This window comes from Malania oleifera, chromosome 4 (genome assembly GCF_029873635.1).
Source record: "Malania oleifera isolate guangnan ecotype guangnan chromosome 4, ASM2987363v1, whole genome shotgun sequence".
NCBI classification, from domain to species: Eukaryota; Viridiplantae; Streptophyta; class Magnoliopsida; order Santalales; family Ximeniaceae; genus Malania; species Malania oleifera.
Window position 1 is genome coordinate 50,479,271 of NC_080420.1, and position 20,041 is coordinate 50,499,311.

Here is a 20,041-nt window from a genome sequence, read left to right on the forward strand (position 1 = left end):
TGATGATATTTGAACTTTTAGCTACTTTGTATGCTACACATGCTCAGTTTCTGAATGTATTATGCATTTTTGTTGATGTCAAAAGGGGGAGTATGTGAGTGAGCAAAGTCTACGAGTCTATGAGTCTATGTATGTATTTGTTTATGTAATTGTTTCCAGTTTGATGTATTATGAGTTCTATAAGTTCTAAGAATTTGTTCCTTCAATGTTAAATCTAAAACTAAAACTTTGAACCTTCTGAACTTATGTCTTAATGAAATTATTTTCAGACTATGCTTATTGACGGGGAAGTATTATTTTTGTATCTTTGCTCTTTATTTGTCATCATCAAAAAAGGGGAGATTGTTGGAATAACTAGGCTTACAACTCTTGATTTTGATGATAACAAAGTAAGGTTATCTAATGTGTTTCCAAGTGATACTATTTCAAGTAAAGATGATTTGCTCAAAACTTCAAATACCCTAGCATGAAAGCTCACAAGGATCAAGGAACAAGGAAAGCCTCACATAAAGTGATCCAATAAAGCTCAGAGAAGTCTGAAAGATCCAAGATCAGTGACAAAAAGAACTCAAAACAAAGAAGTGTCTCAAAGCAAAGAAAATGTCAAATTTATTTTTAGAACAAAACTTTGTAAGTACTTCAAGTTGATTCAAGTATGAAATTTCATTTTGAAGCTCATTAGGCAAAGACACACTTAGAAACTTGAAGTTTTAAAGTCTTGGAACATGTTTTTCAAAGTTAAACAAGTTTATATTCCAAGAATATCTAAGCATAAATGAGAGAGTTAAAAATTTTTTTAAAAGAAGAAATGTCTGCTGGACATACGACTGTCTGTATATGGGTAGATGACTGACCAATTAAAGAACTTAAATTAAGAACTCAATAGCATGATAGAAGACTATCAAGTTGTTGACAGATGACTGCAAGTGCAAAATGAGACGTCTGTGTGTGTTCTACCAGCTGACTACCACCATTTTGGATATTTTTTTTTAAACTGAGTTGTTCAATGACAAACGACTGCCACCTTGAGGACAGCCGACTTCCACCTTTTTGTGTGTGAAAAGCATGTATGAAATACATGGATAGACAACTGCCAGAGATCCCAAAGTCGTCTGACTCGCGGAAAATTTCAAATTTCTCAACGGGCATATTTTTAAAATTTTAGTTATTTGAAGCTCAAATTATTTTAAAACTTGGACCCTACTCCAAGTAAACTTGGGGAACAAGCAAGAAACCTTTCCTCATCTATAAATACCCTCAAGATGCATTGATTTAGATACCAAGTTTTCAAAGCATCTATCAAACTCTCTCTCAAGCACTCTAAAATTCTGAAAGCTCTTCATTGCTCTCAACATCCACAAAATTCTCAGAAGTTCTACTGATTGTCTCACTGAGATTGTGCTTCAATTTTTAATTCTTTCATCTATTAAAAGATTACTACGGTGATAAAACTCTGCAGCTTTAATTTGAATTTCATTCTGTGAATTTGTTGAAGTATATAGTTTTTGTTTGTACTAATCAGCTTTTGAGGAGCAAATTCTTGTACGCCTTGTTTTACATCTTTGTAGCAGATTGATTGACAGTTCGAGTGTTGAATTGTTAGACCAAACAAGAGGATATTGTTTGGAGAAGGCGGACTCTAGCCTTAACCAAAGAGTGTTGTAATTGGTATTGTTCTGCCTGGTAAAGGAACGGTGATAGTGAATCCTTTGGTTGTTTTGCCAAGGGTGGGGGTGTAGGTTGTGTTGAAGTTGAACCTCGTAAAATTTTGTGTTCTTTTTTCTTTCCTACTCTTTACTTTTCAGCAAAATTTATAAATTACGAGGATGATATATCAAACTTTGAATTCTAAGTGTTTGGTTATTAAATAAACTAGAAGTTAATTTGTTTTGGTTTGATCAGCATTGATTGCGGAAATCGAAAGGGACTACATTGATTGATCATCCTTAATTTATTAAACTAAAAGTTTTTTTAAAAGCTGAACAATGGGAAGAAGGTTGTTTGTGAAAAATTAACAACAAGGCTTATACAAATTCAGCAAACCTTTCACATTACTACAGGGCTTTTATAAAGTGATTAATTATTCTGTTTTTGGTTGAAATTTCTCTGATTAAATTTTGTGATTGTGGTTGAGCATTAATTATTGTTATAATACAAAGGTATTAAAAAAGGAAATAAATTTTAAAAAATCCCAATTCATCCCCCTCTTGGAAAAGCTATTCCAATTTCAATTAAATAAAAGTCGGACGCAACACCAGAATAACGAGATAATTAAACACTACAGTCATCCAAAATAAAAACAAATCAAACCATATAAAAGTACCAAATTTATTAACAAGCCCAAACTAGATTAAACGGAATAAAAATACTGACTTTAATACTAAAATCACTCAAATAAATATTTAGATTCCAACGAAAACTTTAAATAAGATGAAGACAAACTAAAATTAAAATAGCAATCCTCAACCAAGAATCTAAAAGCAGGTGAAAAAGAAAAAAAAAAATCAAATTAACACCAGTTAATAACAAAAAAGATAAGATGACTTTTTAATAAAAAAAAAAATAATTCTCAATAATTAATCAAAATTCAATAAAGAAAAAAATTAAGAGAGAGAGAGAGAGCAGTTGGCTGTGTGGCAGAAACTGGAGCTATGGTAGTAGCCACGGGTCCTCCTTCAGCTGTAGCAGAGAGTAGCAAGGGGAGAAGGCTCTCGGGGTGGTAGCAGAACGAAGTAGCAGCGGCAGTGGAGACAGCAGCAGGGGCACATAGTAAAAGAGAGAAGGAAGAGTAGCAGCTGATAGAGGAGACTGGGGAACAGAAAGCAAAGAAAGAGAGCAAACAAGAGAGACAAAGACGCTGAAAAAAACAAAAAAAAAAGAAAAAGAAAAGAGGGAGAGAAGGAGCGTGGAAGAGACAGAGAAAAGAAAAGAAAGAGAGAGAGAGAGAGAGAGAGAGAGAGAGAGAGAGATCGATAACCGAGAGGGAGAGATTGAGAGGAAAATAAGAGAGGAAGAGAACGAGGAGAGAAGAGGGGTGAGGTGCTGGAAAACCTAGGAGAAGAGAAGAAATAAAAGAACAAAGATTCCCTTGAAGCCCTAAACCCACACGCACACACTTCATACGCTGCATGGCCGGGTCACATCAACCTGGCCCAGCTCACTCACACACGCATGGATGTCCATTTTGAATTTCAAAGCCCACTAAACTATTTAATTTTTTTTCTTTTTCTTTTCTTTAAATGCTCTCCTTCTCTTTTCAAAGCCCAGGCCCATCACGTACACAACCTATATACATTAAGCCCACGACCAACTTATAAGGCCCTTTAAACATGCATGGCTTTTGTGTAGTGTCTGGTCCTCCACGAACACTTTTAATTCCAAGTTTAACTTCCAAATACAAAATACGTAAATTATTAAATAAAAATTAATTATCATAAATTAAGCACAATGTTAAAATATTGAACATAATTAGGCGTTTAATTAGAAATATAATCGTTAATGCACGATTTTAAATACCTAATTATGCAATTTAGGCGTATAATCACCCCCCCCCAACTAACATTTTACTAGTTTATAGCAAATAACGTGAATGAAATCCAAGGCGGCACCCACAAACACTAATTCTAACAAACATGAAATGAATACACATGCAACACAACCATACGATTTCACATACATGAATATAACCAGATTACACACAAGCTCATTCATACATAATTCACGTAACTCTGAAGCAAGTCATTCATGCAAGTTTCATAATTATATAGCCATTAAGAATAGTATACTCACATAAATTGGACCAACAATTACAATTTAGAGTTAATGTAGCCATATAAATTCGAGTATAAATTGGCGAAATCTCAAGGTATGTGTAATGTGAATGGTTACACCCAGGATACTAGTGGACACCTACAGAACGGTCATTTTGACTCAACCTAACTAGTATACCCTAAAAAACACTAAAAAAAAGATGGACTCACTCGTCATATGTAAGGAGGAGTGTCGCGATCAAACATCCCACATATGCAAGGAACAAACGCTAAATGTATGGAGGGGACTAGTCTAACAAGGATTCAGCCTATTTGTGCGGTGTTAGGTCCTTCACCCTAGCATCTTCTCACCTACTTACCATATCCAACCAAGACTATCCTAGATCAACTTATTCACAAACCAGACATAACACATATGATTCATTAAGCGATTGAAGAGTCTTCATATGTGCAGAACATGTGTCGTGTTTTTAGCTTTTTGTTGTATTTGTTTGGAGCAGGTATTAAATTTTCACCTCATTCTGGTGCATTTCTATTTCTTTTCTTCTTTCTTCTGCTCATTCTTCAATTTCTTTCTTTTCATGGTCAGTCAGGAAAATCATTACACTTCTTTTATTGTTGTCATACCACCTATGTGAATTAAGCTCGAACAGTAGTCCATGAGCTAAGTCTATTTCTAGGGGTGGCTTAGCCTTCATATCTTGAGTAGGCTACAAGACTAAGGTTTCTATCTCCCCACTGGATGTCACCTCTAGGTTAGCAAGTCAAAAACCGAGACTAGTGTACAAAAAGTATCCAGAAAAAAAGAAAAGGAAAGTTGAGTTTCATGAATTCTGAGTTGACCTCAAAAACTCAAAAGAATGATAAAAGGCTCAACAGTACCTCACAAGGTGTCAAAGTCGCCCCAGGCACTCTCTCAGTGCTCACAAGGAACCCTAAGTGCAATGAATCATATGAACATGTCTTTTCAGCCTCATGAGATACCATGTAAATATAAGAGTTTATATAGCCTAATTAACACAAATGAACTTCTAGTAAACCTTTATAGAGTTACAATTCCTAAATTCGCCATATAAAGAGAAACTACACATAAATAAAACACTATATAGCTTAAGTGTGTAACTCCTAGGTTATATGCAAATATGTGAAGGGTATAAGTCAGTGTTAATTCATGGCATAATCATCCATATTCAATTCTCTTTTTTGTTTAATTAATACAAAACTCAACAAGTGAACGTGCACTGTGTCACATGCAAATTCTCACCCCCCCCCCCAACTAATGCGGAACATTGTCCTTAATGTAAAAGCCTAGGGGCAATAGAAAAATTGTGCACGGGCGAAACAAGCTAATAGAAAAAGCACAAAAAATCACTACCAAATAATGTAACAGAAAAAGGAAAGAAAAATGCAAATAAAGAAACAAATAAATCAAAAAGAAAAAGTAGTAAAGGAGAAATATCAGAAAACTCCCCTAGGGTCTTGTAGAAGCAAGACCTCTTCATTTGGATAGAAGGGAGTCATGAAAGGCTTGAGTCACTGTCTATTGACCATGAAACCATTACCATTTTTTGGATCCACAATATCTATTACCATTACAATGTACAAGCCACCCCATCGGAAACTCAGTTTCTCAGGAAACAGATGTAATCTGGAGTTGTAGAGATGAACTTGTTGATTCAGGAAAAATTGTTTATCCTTTATTTTATTGTCATGCAGCAGCTTTATCTGCTTCTTCGCTAAGTGGGCCATGTCATAAACTTCCCTCCCAGATCCTTTAAGCTCACATACTTGGAACTTTCTCAAACCTTTGGTGTCATCAAGTGCAAGATTAATCTATTTTATAACCCATAATGCATGATGCTGAATCTCAACAGGTAAATGACGTGCCTTATCGTAAACCAACCTATAGGGGGACATCCCTAAATTTGTCTTGAATGCCATTTGGTAGGCCTAGAATGCATTACCCAGTTTCTTTGACTAGTCTTTTTGATTAGGGAAACCCGTCTTCTCAAATATGATCTTGATCTCTGCAAAGAACTTACGCTTATCCCGAGTTAACCCCATGTTCTGGCATTTGGTCGGTTACAAGGTAGTTCACAATATCATCAAACCAAGGGGCACGTGACATGTCGGTGATAGGATAGATGGTGTAAGCATCTAACATTTTCAGCACTTCTTTCTTTACCACCTCCGTCATGGTTGGGTTCAGTGTCCATTGCGCATTGTGAACTGGTATTGCATCTATCTCTGTGGATTGCCCCTCTAGTTCTAGCAACTCTCTAATCAAGAGAACTTTTTCATCAAATACCTCAGGCTGCTCAAGAGATTCACACTCAAATGCACCATTAAAATCAAATGTTGACAATAGCTTTGAATTATCCAAATCATCTACCATATCAACTGTGTGTACCTCTGAATCATCACACCTAGTCGGCGTCTTGTGAGCATTAAACACGTTCATCTCCAATGTCATATTTTCAAATGTGAGCTTTAGTACTCCACTTCGACAATTGATCAATGCCTTGGAGGTAGCGAGGAATGGTCACCCAAGAATAACAGGTGCCTGGTAGATGTTGGAGACAGGTTGCTGCATATCCAAAACTACAAAGTCCACTGGGTAATAAAATTTGTCAACTTGTACTAATACATCTTCAATAATGCCTCGTGGAGCTTTTAATGATCTATCTACCAACTATAACATCATGGGTGTTTTCTTCAGCTCACATAAACCCAACTACTCATATATTGAAACGGGAGCAAGTTCACACTACTCCCTGAAATGAGGAATAGCTTCCCAAGGAGGGGGGGGGGTGAATTGGATTCTTTTTAAATTTTAATGATTTTTAAGATTTTTCGATTTTAATAACCCAGAAAACACAATCATATAATAACAATAACCACACTTAAGAAAATTGAAATTTAAAATTATAATTCAATCAATGGAATCAATCAATCAAAAATTATTTAGGCTTTCGTTGCTTTCCCTGTAGCCTTTTATTATACACTTTACTTGATTAAGATTTCCGCAGATTAATCAACGTACTCCCCTTTTGGGTTTCCACAAACAATTAATCAAAACGTACTTTCTATTTATCAAGTACCTCTGTAACCTTCTCGATTTAGATCCTGCAAACTGCACTTAAAAAAATCTTATAACAATAGCAAGTAACGTATGTAAAATAAAGCAGAGAGAAAGAGACAAGAAATTTTACGAGGTTCAGCTTCAACACAGCCTACGTCCTCGCCTTTGGCAAAAACACCAAAGGATTCCACTATATCAGTTCTGTTACCTGGTGGAATAATACCAATTTACAACACACTCCTTCGATTAGACTAGAGCTCGCCTCTCCAAATAATAACCCCTTATTCGGCTCAACGATTCAACAACTTTGAATCGCTTAGGAAAGATAATAAGGAAATTTGTGTACAAAAGAGAACTCTCACAATAAAGTAAATTAGTACAACGATCAGCTCACTTTATACCTCAAAGTAATTCAAAGATAAGAAATTTCAAGCTCAATTCTTAGTATGAATTACCAAATAATTTTCCAAAGAAAAAGAAAGATTCTGATTTGGAAAACTTAGCTTCAAAATGTAAATCAATTTCAGATCAGAGATTTATCTTTGAAAGAATTTTAGATCCTTTGAAAACAAAATTTTGAATACTTGAAGATAGATCGATCTAAAACCTTTGAAAATTTACTTTGATATAAAAGCCTTTGAATAATACTGAATCAGAAAATTTGTTGAAAATAACTAGATCTGGAAACTTTAGAAGATTGCTCAATTTCAAAACTCTTTTGAATATCTCATCAAATGTTCTCTCTATGCTTTCTTCTCACCTTTTAAAATGTTGAGATTAAGACTATTTATAGAGACTTTAGAAATCATCCATTACTCCCAAAGATTTCTAAAATTCATTTCCAAATAGTTTGAAATAAATATATTAAAAAATGTGGTTCAAAAAATCTTCTCGTTGAGAAATTTATTGCCAACGTTCGAGTGGCAGTCACCTGTCACAAAACAACTCTCAACACAAAATGCAGGCAGTCATCTGCCAGAACCAAGGTAGTCGTCTGGCTTGTTCATGTTGGCGCCTGGCTAGTTAGGCAGTCGCCTGTCTAGCTATTGACTTTGTGAGAAATCATTTTCTTAATGTGGCAGTCGCCTGCCTTATTTTAGCAGTCGCCTGACCCTTCATTATTTCAGAAAATATTTTCTTGTTAAGTTCTTTTTATTTATAAAAAATATTTTCTTTTAATTTTCTATGAGCTTCAAACCTCTTTATATTTAAGTTTAGCTTTGAAGTACTTACATTTTTAGAATGTCCTTAATATAACTCTTTTAGTCTTCAAATGTGTTCTTCCATAAGCTTTGTGGTTGCAATCTTTCCTTTGAGCTTTTCACAGTATAACTTTTGTTCTTCATGCTCTTTATAACCCATAAGCCTTTCTTTGTATACTGCAAGGATTCTGTGTAATTCATAAACCTCCTTTTACACTTGAGCTGTACTATTTTCCTGAAAAAAACTTTTACTTGAAACATATTAAACACATCATTTTATTTGTTATCATCAAAATAAGAATTGTAAACCTCATTAGGCCAACAATCTCCCCCTTTTTTATAATGACAAATCGAGAGCAAAAATAATAAGCTTTTAACATTCATGGCTCCCCCTATCAATAAGCATGGTATATTTAAAGGTATACAAAATAAAAAATAATAAGCTTTTAACATTCATGGCTCCCCCTATTAATAAGCATGGTATATTTAAACGTATACATAAGGGAAAATACATTAACCATGTAAAATTTCACAAACCACATACATACTCTCATATTGTATCATATTCACAAACCACATATTCACAAACCATACTCTCATATTGTATCATATTTTTGCACGTACAACTTCCTCTCAACCATTCTCCCCCTTTGGACATTAATCAAAAAGGAGGAAAAAGGTACATAACAGAGAGATGCTGCAAGTCAAAATGCTAGTTTTAGAACACCAAAGAAAGCTTAGCCGATAAAAACACATAAAAACACAGAAAAGAACACATAAAAACACATAAAATAATAGGTAAAGGCACATAAGTCTGAGGCTTCCATATTTTCACTTTCATCATCTTATTCTTCTTGTTCTTCAGAGTTATGATTTCCTTCCTCTTGTTCACTATCATCTTCTCCTTCTTCTTGTTCTCTAGATTCATCTTCTCCTTCTTCTTGGTCTGCAGATTCATCCTCACTGGAAGTAGCAGAACTAATACTCATTGGAGATTTTACTTTAGAGGAACTTGTCAATTGTTGCTCAATCTTTTCAGCTCACTTCTCAATTTTTGAACAATGAGCTTCTATGGCTGTGACCTTCTCTTGTAAAGTACTGAGGCCAGATTTCATACCATCACTGAATGTCATGTAATGATTAAAAAATGGAGCAAACCATGAAGGAGTGTCTGGAGCAAGCTGAATTGAAGGTGTTGAAAAGGAAGATGAAGGAGGTGATGGAGCAGATGAGACAATCCTATGGCCTTTATGAAACCACCCTTGTGGAGAAATCTTATACCCCATCCGTTTGAGAACGGTATCAGAAAAGATATCATAGTGAGTACTTATCTTATTAATAGTTTTTGTAATAAACTAAGAAATTAATTAGGGTCTCGTCAACAAACACAGGGGATTTTTTGACGAGGGTACATGAGGATCTCGTTGATGAGGACACGTCTCATCGACGATAATACCGAGAGGGGGTTTATGGCAGTCTGAAATTCATTGACGAGGGGTGTAGGTTCATCGACGAACTTCTTCATGGACTCATCGACGAGATTACGTGTCTTGTCGATGAACCCATGGCTATAAATAAGCTAAAACTCATATTTTTGGCAGAAACTGGCATAGGAATTTTCCCTCTCTCTCTCTTTGAACGTCCCTCTCCCCTTTTCTCTTCGATCCCGGCTTCATTTCTCTCTGGATCGATGATCTGAGGCCACCACGATGCTCCTGGGAAAGTTCTCTGTAAATCTACTAGAGTAGATCGTTTGTGGGAGTGTTTCGAATTACATCCCAATTTCAGGGTAAGGCATTTTATTCAGTATTTGTCATTCCCATAGTTATATAAAATGTTGTACATAGAAAAATAATGATACTTCATTCTAGGAGATGTTGTTTTCAAAGTGTTGAGTGGGGAACCCTGCAGGTGTAGGACCAGGCACAGTATGGGGCTTTTGCAGAAATCAAGTAAAAGAAATATACTATACTAGGAGATTTAACCATGTTATCAGAGATTTTATGTATATACATGTATACCAATTTATTATTCAGTTTTTACAGAATAAGAGTTTTTAAGGTATGTGTGGAATGAGTAGATATTTACCCGATATATATGTTATACAACTTTTCTAGCATATCATGTTATACAGTATATACAGGTATAAACAGATATTCACAGATATTTATCAAACAGATATAAACATATTTTATTCAGTTCAGTATATTACAATATTTATAGAATGCCATGTTTTCCTAATGCGATAACACTCAAGTTATACATATAGATTACACAGACATGTTATACAGACAAATTATACAGACAGATTATATAGTCAAATATACAGTTATAGCATCCACATGCTACAATTATATTATTAAGATATACAGTATATTCAGTACAGAATTATAGTGTTATGGTTATTTTGGAAACATGATGAAAACAGTAAAGATAATTATAGTATATATATTTATACAGTATTAGATCCCTAAGAAAATAGTACAAACAGATACAGTTTATAGAGCACGGTACCATTGCTATTTACAAAATAGAGTGCAACCACATATCTCAGATAGTGTGTGGGTACCATCAACCGCACTCGGAGTGGATGCAGCTCCCCAGTTTCTGGGTTGAGGGAGCCTAGTTTGATGAGGTAGTAGTCCAGTTCCGTGCCTAAAAGAGGATGCAATTTGGCCGGACTGAGGAATGGTAGAGTATAGTGACTTACCTGGTGGGCCAACCAGAGTTAAGTCCCACCTACGGGCCGCACAACCCTCTCATGAGGGGTCAAATCATAACATATAGACTTCCAGGGAAAAAACACAGTTATGTATATGTATACAGTTTTACAACATTTTATAAATATAGTATGACATTAGCAGTATGAAATATGGAAAATTCAGACGTTGCAGTTATATTTTAAGCTATGATAAATGTAAGATATGTCTTTACTGATTTTCCAGCTTATATAGTTTCAAATGTTATTATTATAGTTATGCAACTTGGTCGCCATACACTAGTAATAGCATATTTCCACTTACTGAGCGTCGACTCATCCCATTACTTCAACATTTTTCAGGTGAACCAGCTAGGCGAGCAGATGAGGCTCACGAATAGAGTGTTTTCTTGATTGCTCTGCCAATAGGGTAAGTGTGTTCAAAGGGTTTTGTTTTTAGGTAGATGATATTGGTGTGTGATGTAATTATGGTTGAGAACACTGAATTCTGGTGTTGTAAATATATATATTGAAATGACGAATAGCTTCCCAAGAGGGGGGGGGTGAATTGGATTCTTTTTATATTTTAATGATTTTTAAGCTTTTGATTTTAATTACCCAGAAAACAAGATATATATGAACGATAACCACACTTAAAAATACTAAAATTTAAATTCACAAGTCAATAAATGAAATCAAGATAATTCAATCACTCAATGAAAAATATTAAAGCTTTTGTTGATTTCCTTGTAAACTTTTAGTATGCACTTTACTTGATCAAGATTTCCGCAGATTAACCAACGTACTCCTTTTTTGGGTTTCCGCAAACGATTAATCAAAACGTACTTTCCAAATATCAAGTACCTTTGTTTCTTTCTTACTTAAGAACCTGCAACCTGCACTTTTAAATCATACAACAATAGCAAGTGAAGAATATAAAGTAAAGCAGAGAGAAAGAGATAAGAATTTTTACGAGGTTCAGCTTCAACACAGCCTACGTCCTCGCCTTTGGCAAAACACCAAAGGATTCCACTATATTAATTCTGTTACTTAGTGGAACAACACCTATTTACAACCACTCCTTTTGTTAGGCTAGACCCCGCCTCTCCAAACAATAATCCCTTGTTTGGTCCAACGATTCAACAACTCTGAATCGTTTAAGAATAATGATAAAGAAATTTTGTGTACAAAAAAAAAGAACTCTCACAATAGAGTAAATTAGTACAATGATCATCAAACTTATACTCCAAGGTAATTCAAATATAAGAAATTTGAAGCTCAATACTTAGTATGAATTACCAAATAATTTTTCAAAGAATCAAAGTATAAATCAATATTAGATCAGAAATTTAAGCTCAAGAGAGTTTTAGATTCTTTGAGAATTTTGAATACTTGAAGATCGGTTGATCTAAAAACCTTTGAAAATTTGCTTGATCTAAAAACCTTTTGAAGATTGCTGGATCTAAAAACTTTTGAAGATTGCTAGATCTGAAAACTTTTGAAGATTGCTTAATTTCAAAAACCTTTGAATATTACATCCATCTAAAAACTTTTGAAGATTAGGACTATTTATAGATGTTTCAGAAGCCATCCATTACTCCCAAAGATTCCTAAAACTCATTTCCAGGTATTTTGAAATAAATATGTCCAAAAGTGTGGTTTAAAAAATCTTCCCGTTAAGAGATTTAATGCCAACATTCGAGTAGCAGTCGCCTGTCATAGAGCAGACTCTCAACACAGAATGCTGGCAGTTGCCTGCCAGAACCAAGGTAGTCGCCTGACTTTTTCATGCAGGCACCTGGCAGGTTAGGCAGTCGCCTGTCTAGCTACTGACTTTTTAAAAAACCATTTTCTTAATGTGGCAGTCCCCTGACCCTTCATTATTTCAAAAAGTTTTCTTTTCTTAAACCCTTTCTTTTTATTTATTTAAAAAGTATTGTTTAGAGTATATATATAAAAACATATTTTTGAATTTCTATGAGCTTCAAACCACTTTATACATGAGATTAACGTTGAAGTACTTACATTTAGAATATCCTTGGAAAAATTATAATTCTTTTAGTCTTCAATCTTGTTCTTCCATCATCTTTGTGGTTGCAATCTTTCCTTTGAGCTTTTCACAGTATAACTTTGTTCTTCATGCTCTTTATAATCCATAAGCTTTACTTTGTGTTCTTCAAGGATTCTTTGTAATCCATAAACTTCCTTATGCACTTGAGCTTTGTTATTTTCCTAAAAAAATTTTACTTGAAATATATTAAACATATCATTTGATTTGTTATCATCAAAATAAGAATTGTAAGCCTTATTAGGCCAACATATATATATATATATATATGGATGTAAGATTTTACATTTCCGTTGTATTGTTGTGTTATTATGTATAGAAATACCTCAGTGCCCATTTGAGGCCTGAGATGCTCTAGCCGGGGTATCAGAGTAATTTATTTTTTAATTGGAAAAAAAATAATTGGGTCGTTACAGTTTGGTATCAGAGCCTAGGTTGCTAGGTTCTGTAGACTAAAGAGTGTAGCGTAAAACAATACCATAATTTAGAAATGGAATCTTAAGAAAAGTGGCATAGTGAATTAGTGAAAGTGATGTTGGGAAAATTAGGATGAGAATTTAGGGTTTTGCTCTGCGGTTTGGAGGTAGAGTTTTGGGGTGATTTCTATGATTTTCCTGGGGTGACGAGTCTAGGAAAACCATAGTAAACTTTCGATGATTTCTATTTTCATGTTGTAAAGCTCGGCCTTAAATTAGTAATTAAAGAGTAGGAGTATTTTAGCTAGTATAGTATTGTACGATTCTGATACTCAATACAATTTGGTAATATTGTAGGATGAATCCAGGAGGTAGTAGCACTCACGCTAGTGGTGATGATGAAGCGGGTTCTTGCCGTTCTACGTAGTATGGCGCAGCAAGTTATAGCTGAGATAGCTTAGAGCTCTAGAGAGCAGGGAGGTCCATCTCCAGCTCAGGGATGTACTATAGAGAAATTTATGAATATGAACCCGCTGACATTTTTAGGAGCAGCTGACCCTGCAGCTGCGGAGAACTGGATGCAGGAGGTAGAAAAAATTCTAACAGTGCTTCACTGCACTGATGAGCAGAAGGTCTTATATGCTATGTATAGACTGGCAGGGGAGGCCGAGCAATGGTGGACGATCACTAGACCATTAGAGGAGCAGAGGACGATTCCAATTTCGATGACTTGGGCCCAATTCAAGGATGTATTCTTTGATAGATATTATCCTACCCCAGTTAGAGAGGCTCGAGTACAAGACTTTCTGAGCTTGTCCCAGGAATCATTGACCGTTCAGCAGTACGCGGCAAAATTTATTGAGCTATCGCATTTCTGCCCTTATATCATTCTAGATGAAGTTAATGAGGTTAGAATGTTTGAGAGAAACCTGAGGTGTAATATTTACAAACAGGTGGCAGTATTGAGAATACAAGATTTTTCAGAATTGGTTGACCGAGCCATAATAGTAGAGGAGAGTTTGCTGAGAGAGACTGAGATATAGAACCAATAGAAGAGGACCGCACCCTCGAGTTTTCAAGTGGGGTCCAGCCGAGGTCCGTGGAGAGGAGTTAGATCTGGTGGGGGATAGAGGCAAATGGTGGAGCACGGTGGATTTTAGGGTGGACAACCTCTTACCACTTGTCCCAAATGTGGATGGAGACACCCAAGTGAGTGTCGGCTAGGAGAGAATGTTTGCTACTACTGTGGGAGACCCGACCATATGGCTCAATTGTTCCAAATGCCATCAAATTATGTACCAACTTCCAGAACATTTCGGGGTGGATACAAGGCGCCTTACGGAGGTCAGCAGAGGAATACTGCCCAGGTAAAAGTCTATGCGTTGATGCCGGGTGATGCCGAGGTGGCTGGAGATGTAGTCATAGGTACCCTTATCGCTTTACCATATAAAGTTATCATTTTATTTGATATAGGTGCTACTCATTCCTTTATATCGGTGGGATATGTAAGAATAATTGGGGTAGAGACACAACTATTAGATGTAGAACTATCTGTGGGTATGCCGATAGGATCTGTAGTAAGATGTAGGACGGTGCTTCGAAATTTTCTAGTAGGTATCCAAGAGAGAGTATCGTGGTCCTAGATATGCAAGGGTTTGATGTGATACTTTGTATGGATTGGCTAGCAACTCATCACGCCAGCATAGATTGTCATCAGAAAGAAGTGATTTTCAAACCCCGGGTGAGCAAGAATACTGATTTATGGGTTCACGTGTACGTGCTTCGCCACAGCTGGTGTCGTCTATTTAGGTGAGGAGACTGTTACAGGGTGGTTGCCAGGGGTATGTTGCATGCATAAAAAAATTGCCAAAAGAGGAACTAAAAAAAGCTGATATATCAGTAGTGCATGAATTTCCAAATATTTTTCCAGATGAATTGCCTAGCTTACCACCAGACCGAGAGATTGAGTTTATTATGGATCTATTGTCGGCGTCAGCACTGGTATCTAAAGCACCATGCTGTATGGCTCCAATCGAATTGAAAGAATTGAAAGATCAGTTATAGGAATTGTTGGACAAGGGGTTTATCAAACCCAGTGTGTCACCCTGGGAAGCTCCAGTTTTGTTTGTGAAAAAGAAAGACGGGACCATGACGTTGTGTATCGATTATAAGGAGATAAAAAAACTGACAGTTAAGAATAAATATCCTCTCCCTAGGATCGATGATTTGTTTGATTAGCTCCAGAGGACCTATGTTTATTCTAAAATTGATCTGCGGTCGGGTTATCGTCAGGTGAAAGTTGGAGCAGAAGACATTTCAAAAACAGCATTCCCAACCATATATGGGCATTACGAGTTCTTGGTAATGCCATTTGGGTTGACTAACCCACCAACAGTGTTCATGAATTTAATGAATCAGGTGTTCCATCAGTTCTTGGACCAGTTTCTGGTTGTATTCATTGATGATATACTACTCTACTCGAGAAGTTTTGAGGAGCATGAACATCATTTGAGGCTGGTGTTCTAGATATTGAGAGAAAGAAAATTGTACGCAAAATTCAAGAAATGTGAGTTCTGGTTAATGCAAGTTTCTTTTCTCAGCCATATGATCTCTGAAGCAGGTGTATTGGTTGATTCGAGTAAAATAGAGGCAGTGGTGAGTTGGGGAAGACTGGGAAATGTCCAGGAGGTTAGGAGTTTTCTGGAATTAATAGGCTATTATCGATGCTTCGTGGATGGTTTCTCCAGATTATCGGGTCCATTAACACGACTTATAAGGAAAAATGTGAAGTTCGAATGGACTAGTGATTGTGAGCAGAGTTTCTAGGAATTAAAGCGGCAGTTGGTTTCAACCCCGGTTCTGGCTATTCCATCAAGAGGAGATGAATTTGTGATATACAATGATGCCTCTTGGAAGGGTCTTGGATGTGTGTTAATGTAGCATGGAAGAGTCATTACTTATGCGTCAAGACAACTTAAAGAATATGAGAAAAACTATCTTGTTCATGACTTAGAATTAGCTGTAGTAGTTTATGCTTTAAAGATCTGGAGGCATTATTTATATGGTGGGAGTGCAAAATCTTCACAGATCATAAAAGTTCAAACTATTTATTTACCCAGAAAGAACTGAATATAAGGCAAAGAAGGTGGCTAGAACTCATTAAGGACTATGATTGCACTATTAGTTACCACCCAGGGAAAGCGAATGTGGTAGAAGATGCTCTGAGCAGGAAATCAGTGGGATCAGCACTAGAAGCAATGGAAGTTCAACATCCAATCCTAATGGATCTAGAGAGACTTGGCGTGGAGTTGGTAGAGGGTGGTCCACAGGCATTTATCACCAGCCTGGTTGTGCAGACGACGCTATATGAAAAGATTAAGTACTCTCAGGGTGATGACACATAAATAGTAGGGGTTATGGCTAAAGTGCGGGAAGGTCAGGGAGAGGAGTTTAGTATCTCTGATGATGGAGCTCTGAGGTTTCACACCAGATTGTGTGCACCTGTAGATGATGATATTAGAAGAACAATTTTAGAAGAAGCTCACAGATCACTATACACTGTCCATTTTGGCAGTACTAAAATGTATAGTGATTTGCGAGAGTATTTTTTATGGGGTGGAATGAAAAGGGAAATTTCCAAATTTGTACAGCAGTGTTTGACATGCCAGCAGGTTAAGGCTGAGCATCAGAGACCAGCAGGACAGTTGTAGTCACTTTTCATTCCAGAGTGGAAATGGGATCATGTCTCTATGGATTTCATTACTGGGTTACCACCAATGCGATAGGGATTAAATGCAATTTGGGTGATTGTTGATCATTTGAAGAAGACCACCCATTTCATATTAAAGTTGGTTATTCTATGGACAGGTTGGTAGAAATATATGTTCAAGAAATAGTTTGCATCCATGGTGTACCAATATCCATAGTCTCAAACCGAGATCCTCGATTTACCTCATGATTTTGGAAAAGTTTTTAGGAGGCTATGGGTACACAACTAGCATTCAACACTACTTTTCACCCTCAGATGGATGGTCAAACTAAGAGGATGATCCAGATATTAGAAGATATGCTTCGTGCATGCGCGCAAGATTTTGGGGGTAGTTCGACCCAGTATATGCCGCTAGTTGAATTCGCTTACAATAACAGCTATCAGGCTAACATTGGCATGGCGCCTTATGAGGCACTGTATGGTAGAAGGTGTCGTTCTCCTATTTTCTAGGATGAAGTAGGAGAGAGGTGAGTTTTGGGTCTAAAGATAGTGTAGCAAGCTTGTGATAAGGTCCGACTAATTAAAGAAAGAATTAGTACCACTCAGAGTCGGCAGAAAAGCTATGCAGACACTCACCATCGAGAATTAGAATTTGATGTGGGGGATCGAGTATTCTTGAATATAGCTCCTCTAAAAGGAGTTATGAGGTTTGGGAAGAATGGCAAGTTGAGCCTTAGGTATATTGGTCCTTTTGAGATACTAGAGATAGTGGGGTCAGTTGCCTATAGGCTAGCTTTGCCGCCAGCTCTGTCTATAATTCATGACCTGTTTCATGCTGCTATGTTAAGGAAATACATCCTAGACCCATCCCATATAATCAGCTATGTAGAGATCGAGCTTAAAGATTCACTAGCCAATGAGGAAGCACCAGTACAGATTTTGGACTGAAAGACACAAGAACTGCGCACCAAGGAAATTCAGCTAGTGAAAGTTTTGTGAAGAAACCATGCTGTAGAAGAAGTTTCATGGCAACTTGAAGATGAAATTAGTCAGAAATACCCACATTTTTTTAGTGGAATATAGTAGTGGTTTGTAAAGTTCAAAAATGATAATTTTATATTGTTTAGTATAGGATAGATAGTATTTTAGTTTTGGGAGAATTTTCTTTTATAGTTGTAATCTCCCAAGATTTTGAATTTAACCACGGTATTCCTCTGCCATAAGTGAGGGTAAGTAATACAATAAATGGACTGTTTGCCTCTAGGGGATGGTAGATTGTATAGATGGTGTTCAACACAGATAGTAAATTTCGAGGACGAAATTTTACGAGGGAAGAATGTAATAAACTAAGAAATTAATCAGGGCCTCGTCGACAAACACAGGGGATTCTTCAACAAGGGTACATGAGGATCTCATCGACGAGGACACATCTCATCCACAAGAAGATACCGAGAGGGCGTTTATGGTAGTCTGAAATTCGTCGACGAGGTGTGCAGGTTCGTCGATTAACTTATTCATGGACTCGTTGACAAACCCAGGCTATAAATAAGCTAAAACCTGGATTTTTGGCAGAAACTGGCACATGAATTTTCCCTCTCTCTCTTTGAACATCCCTCTCCCCTTCTCTCTTCGATGCCAACTTCATTTCTTGTTGGATTGACGATTTGAGGCCACCACAATGCTTCTGGCAAAGTTCTCTGCAAATCTACTGGAGTGGATCATTGGTGGGAGTGATTTGAATTCCATCTCAATTTCAAGGTAAGGCATTTTATTCAGTATTTGTTTTTCCCATAGTTATATAAAATGTTGCACATAGAAAAATAATGATATTTTTATTTTGGTAGATGTTGTTTTTATGGTGTTGAGTAGGGAACCCTACGGGTGTAGGACTAGGCACAGTGGGGGTTTTTGCAGAAATCAAGTAAGGGAAATATGCTACACTAGGAGTTTTAACCATGTTATCAGAGATTTTATGTATATAAATGTATACTAGTTTACTATTAAATTTTTACAGAATAAGAGTTTTTAATGTATGTGTGGCCTGAGTAGATATTTACCTGATATAGAATTTATACAACTTTTCCACCATATCGTGTTATACAGTATATACAAGTATAAATAGATATTCACAGATATTTATCAGACAGATATAAACAAATTTTATTCAGTTCAATATATTACAGTATTTGCAGAATGCCATGTTTTCCTAATGCCATAACACTCAGGTTATACAGATAGATTACACAAACATGTTATACATACAAATTATACAGATAGATTATACAGTCAAATATACAGTTATAGCATCCAAATACTACAATTATATTATTAAGATATACAGTATATTTAATACAAAATTATAATGTTATGGTTATTTTGGAAACATGATGAAAACAGTAAAGATAATTATAGTATATATATTTATACAGTATCAGATCCCTAAGAAAATAGCACAGACAGATACAGTTTATAGAGCACGGTACCGTTGCTATTTACAGAATAGAGTGCAACCACATATCTCAGATAGTGTGTGGGTACCGTCAACCGTACTCGCAGTGGATGCAGCTCCCCAGTTTCTGGGTTGAGGGGCCCCGGTTTGACAAGTTAGTAGTCCGATTTCATGCCTAGGAGAGGATACAGTTTGGTCGGACTAAGGAAAGGTAGAGTACAGTGACTTACCTGCAGGGCCAAGTAGAGTTAAGTCCCGCCTACGGGCCACACAACCCTGTTATGAGGGGTCAAATCATGACATATAGAATTCAAGGGAAAAAGCACAGTTATGTACATGTATATAGTTTTACAGGATTTTAGAAATATAATACGATATTAGTAGTATGAAAAATATAAAATTCAGATGATACAGTTATATTTTAAGCTACGATAAATGTAAGATATGTCTTTACTGATTTTCCAGGTTATACAGTTTCAAATGTTATTATTATAGTTATGCAACTTGGTCGCCACATACTTGTAATAGCATATTTCCACTTACTGAGCATCGACTCATCCCATTACTTTAACATTTTTTCAAGTGAACCAGCTAGGCGAGTAGATCAGGCTCGCGGATAGAGTGTTTTCTTGATTGCCCCGCTAATA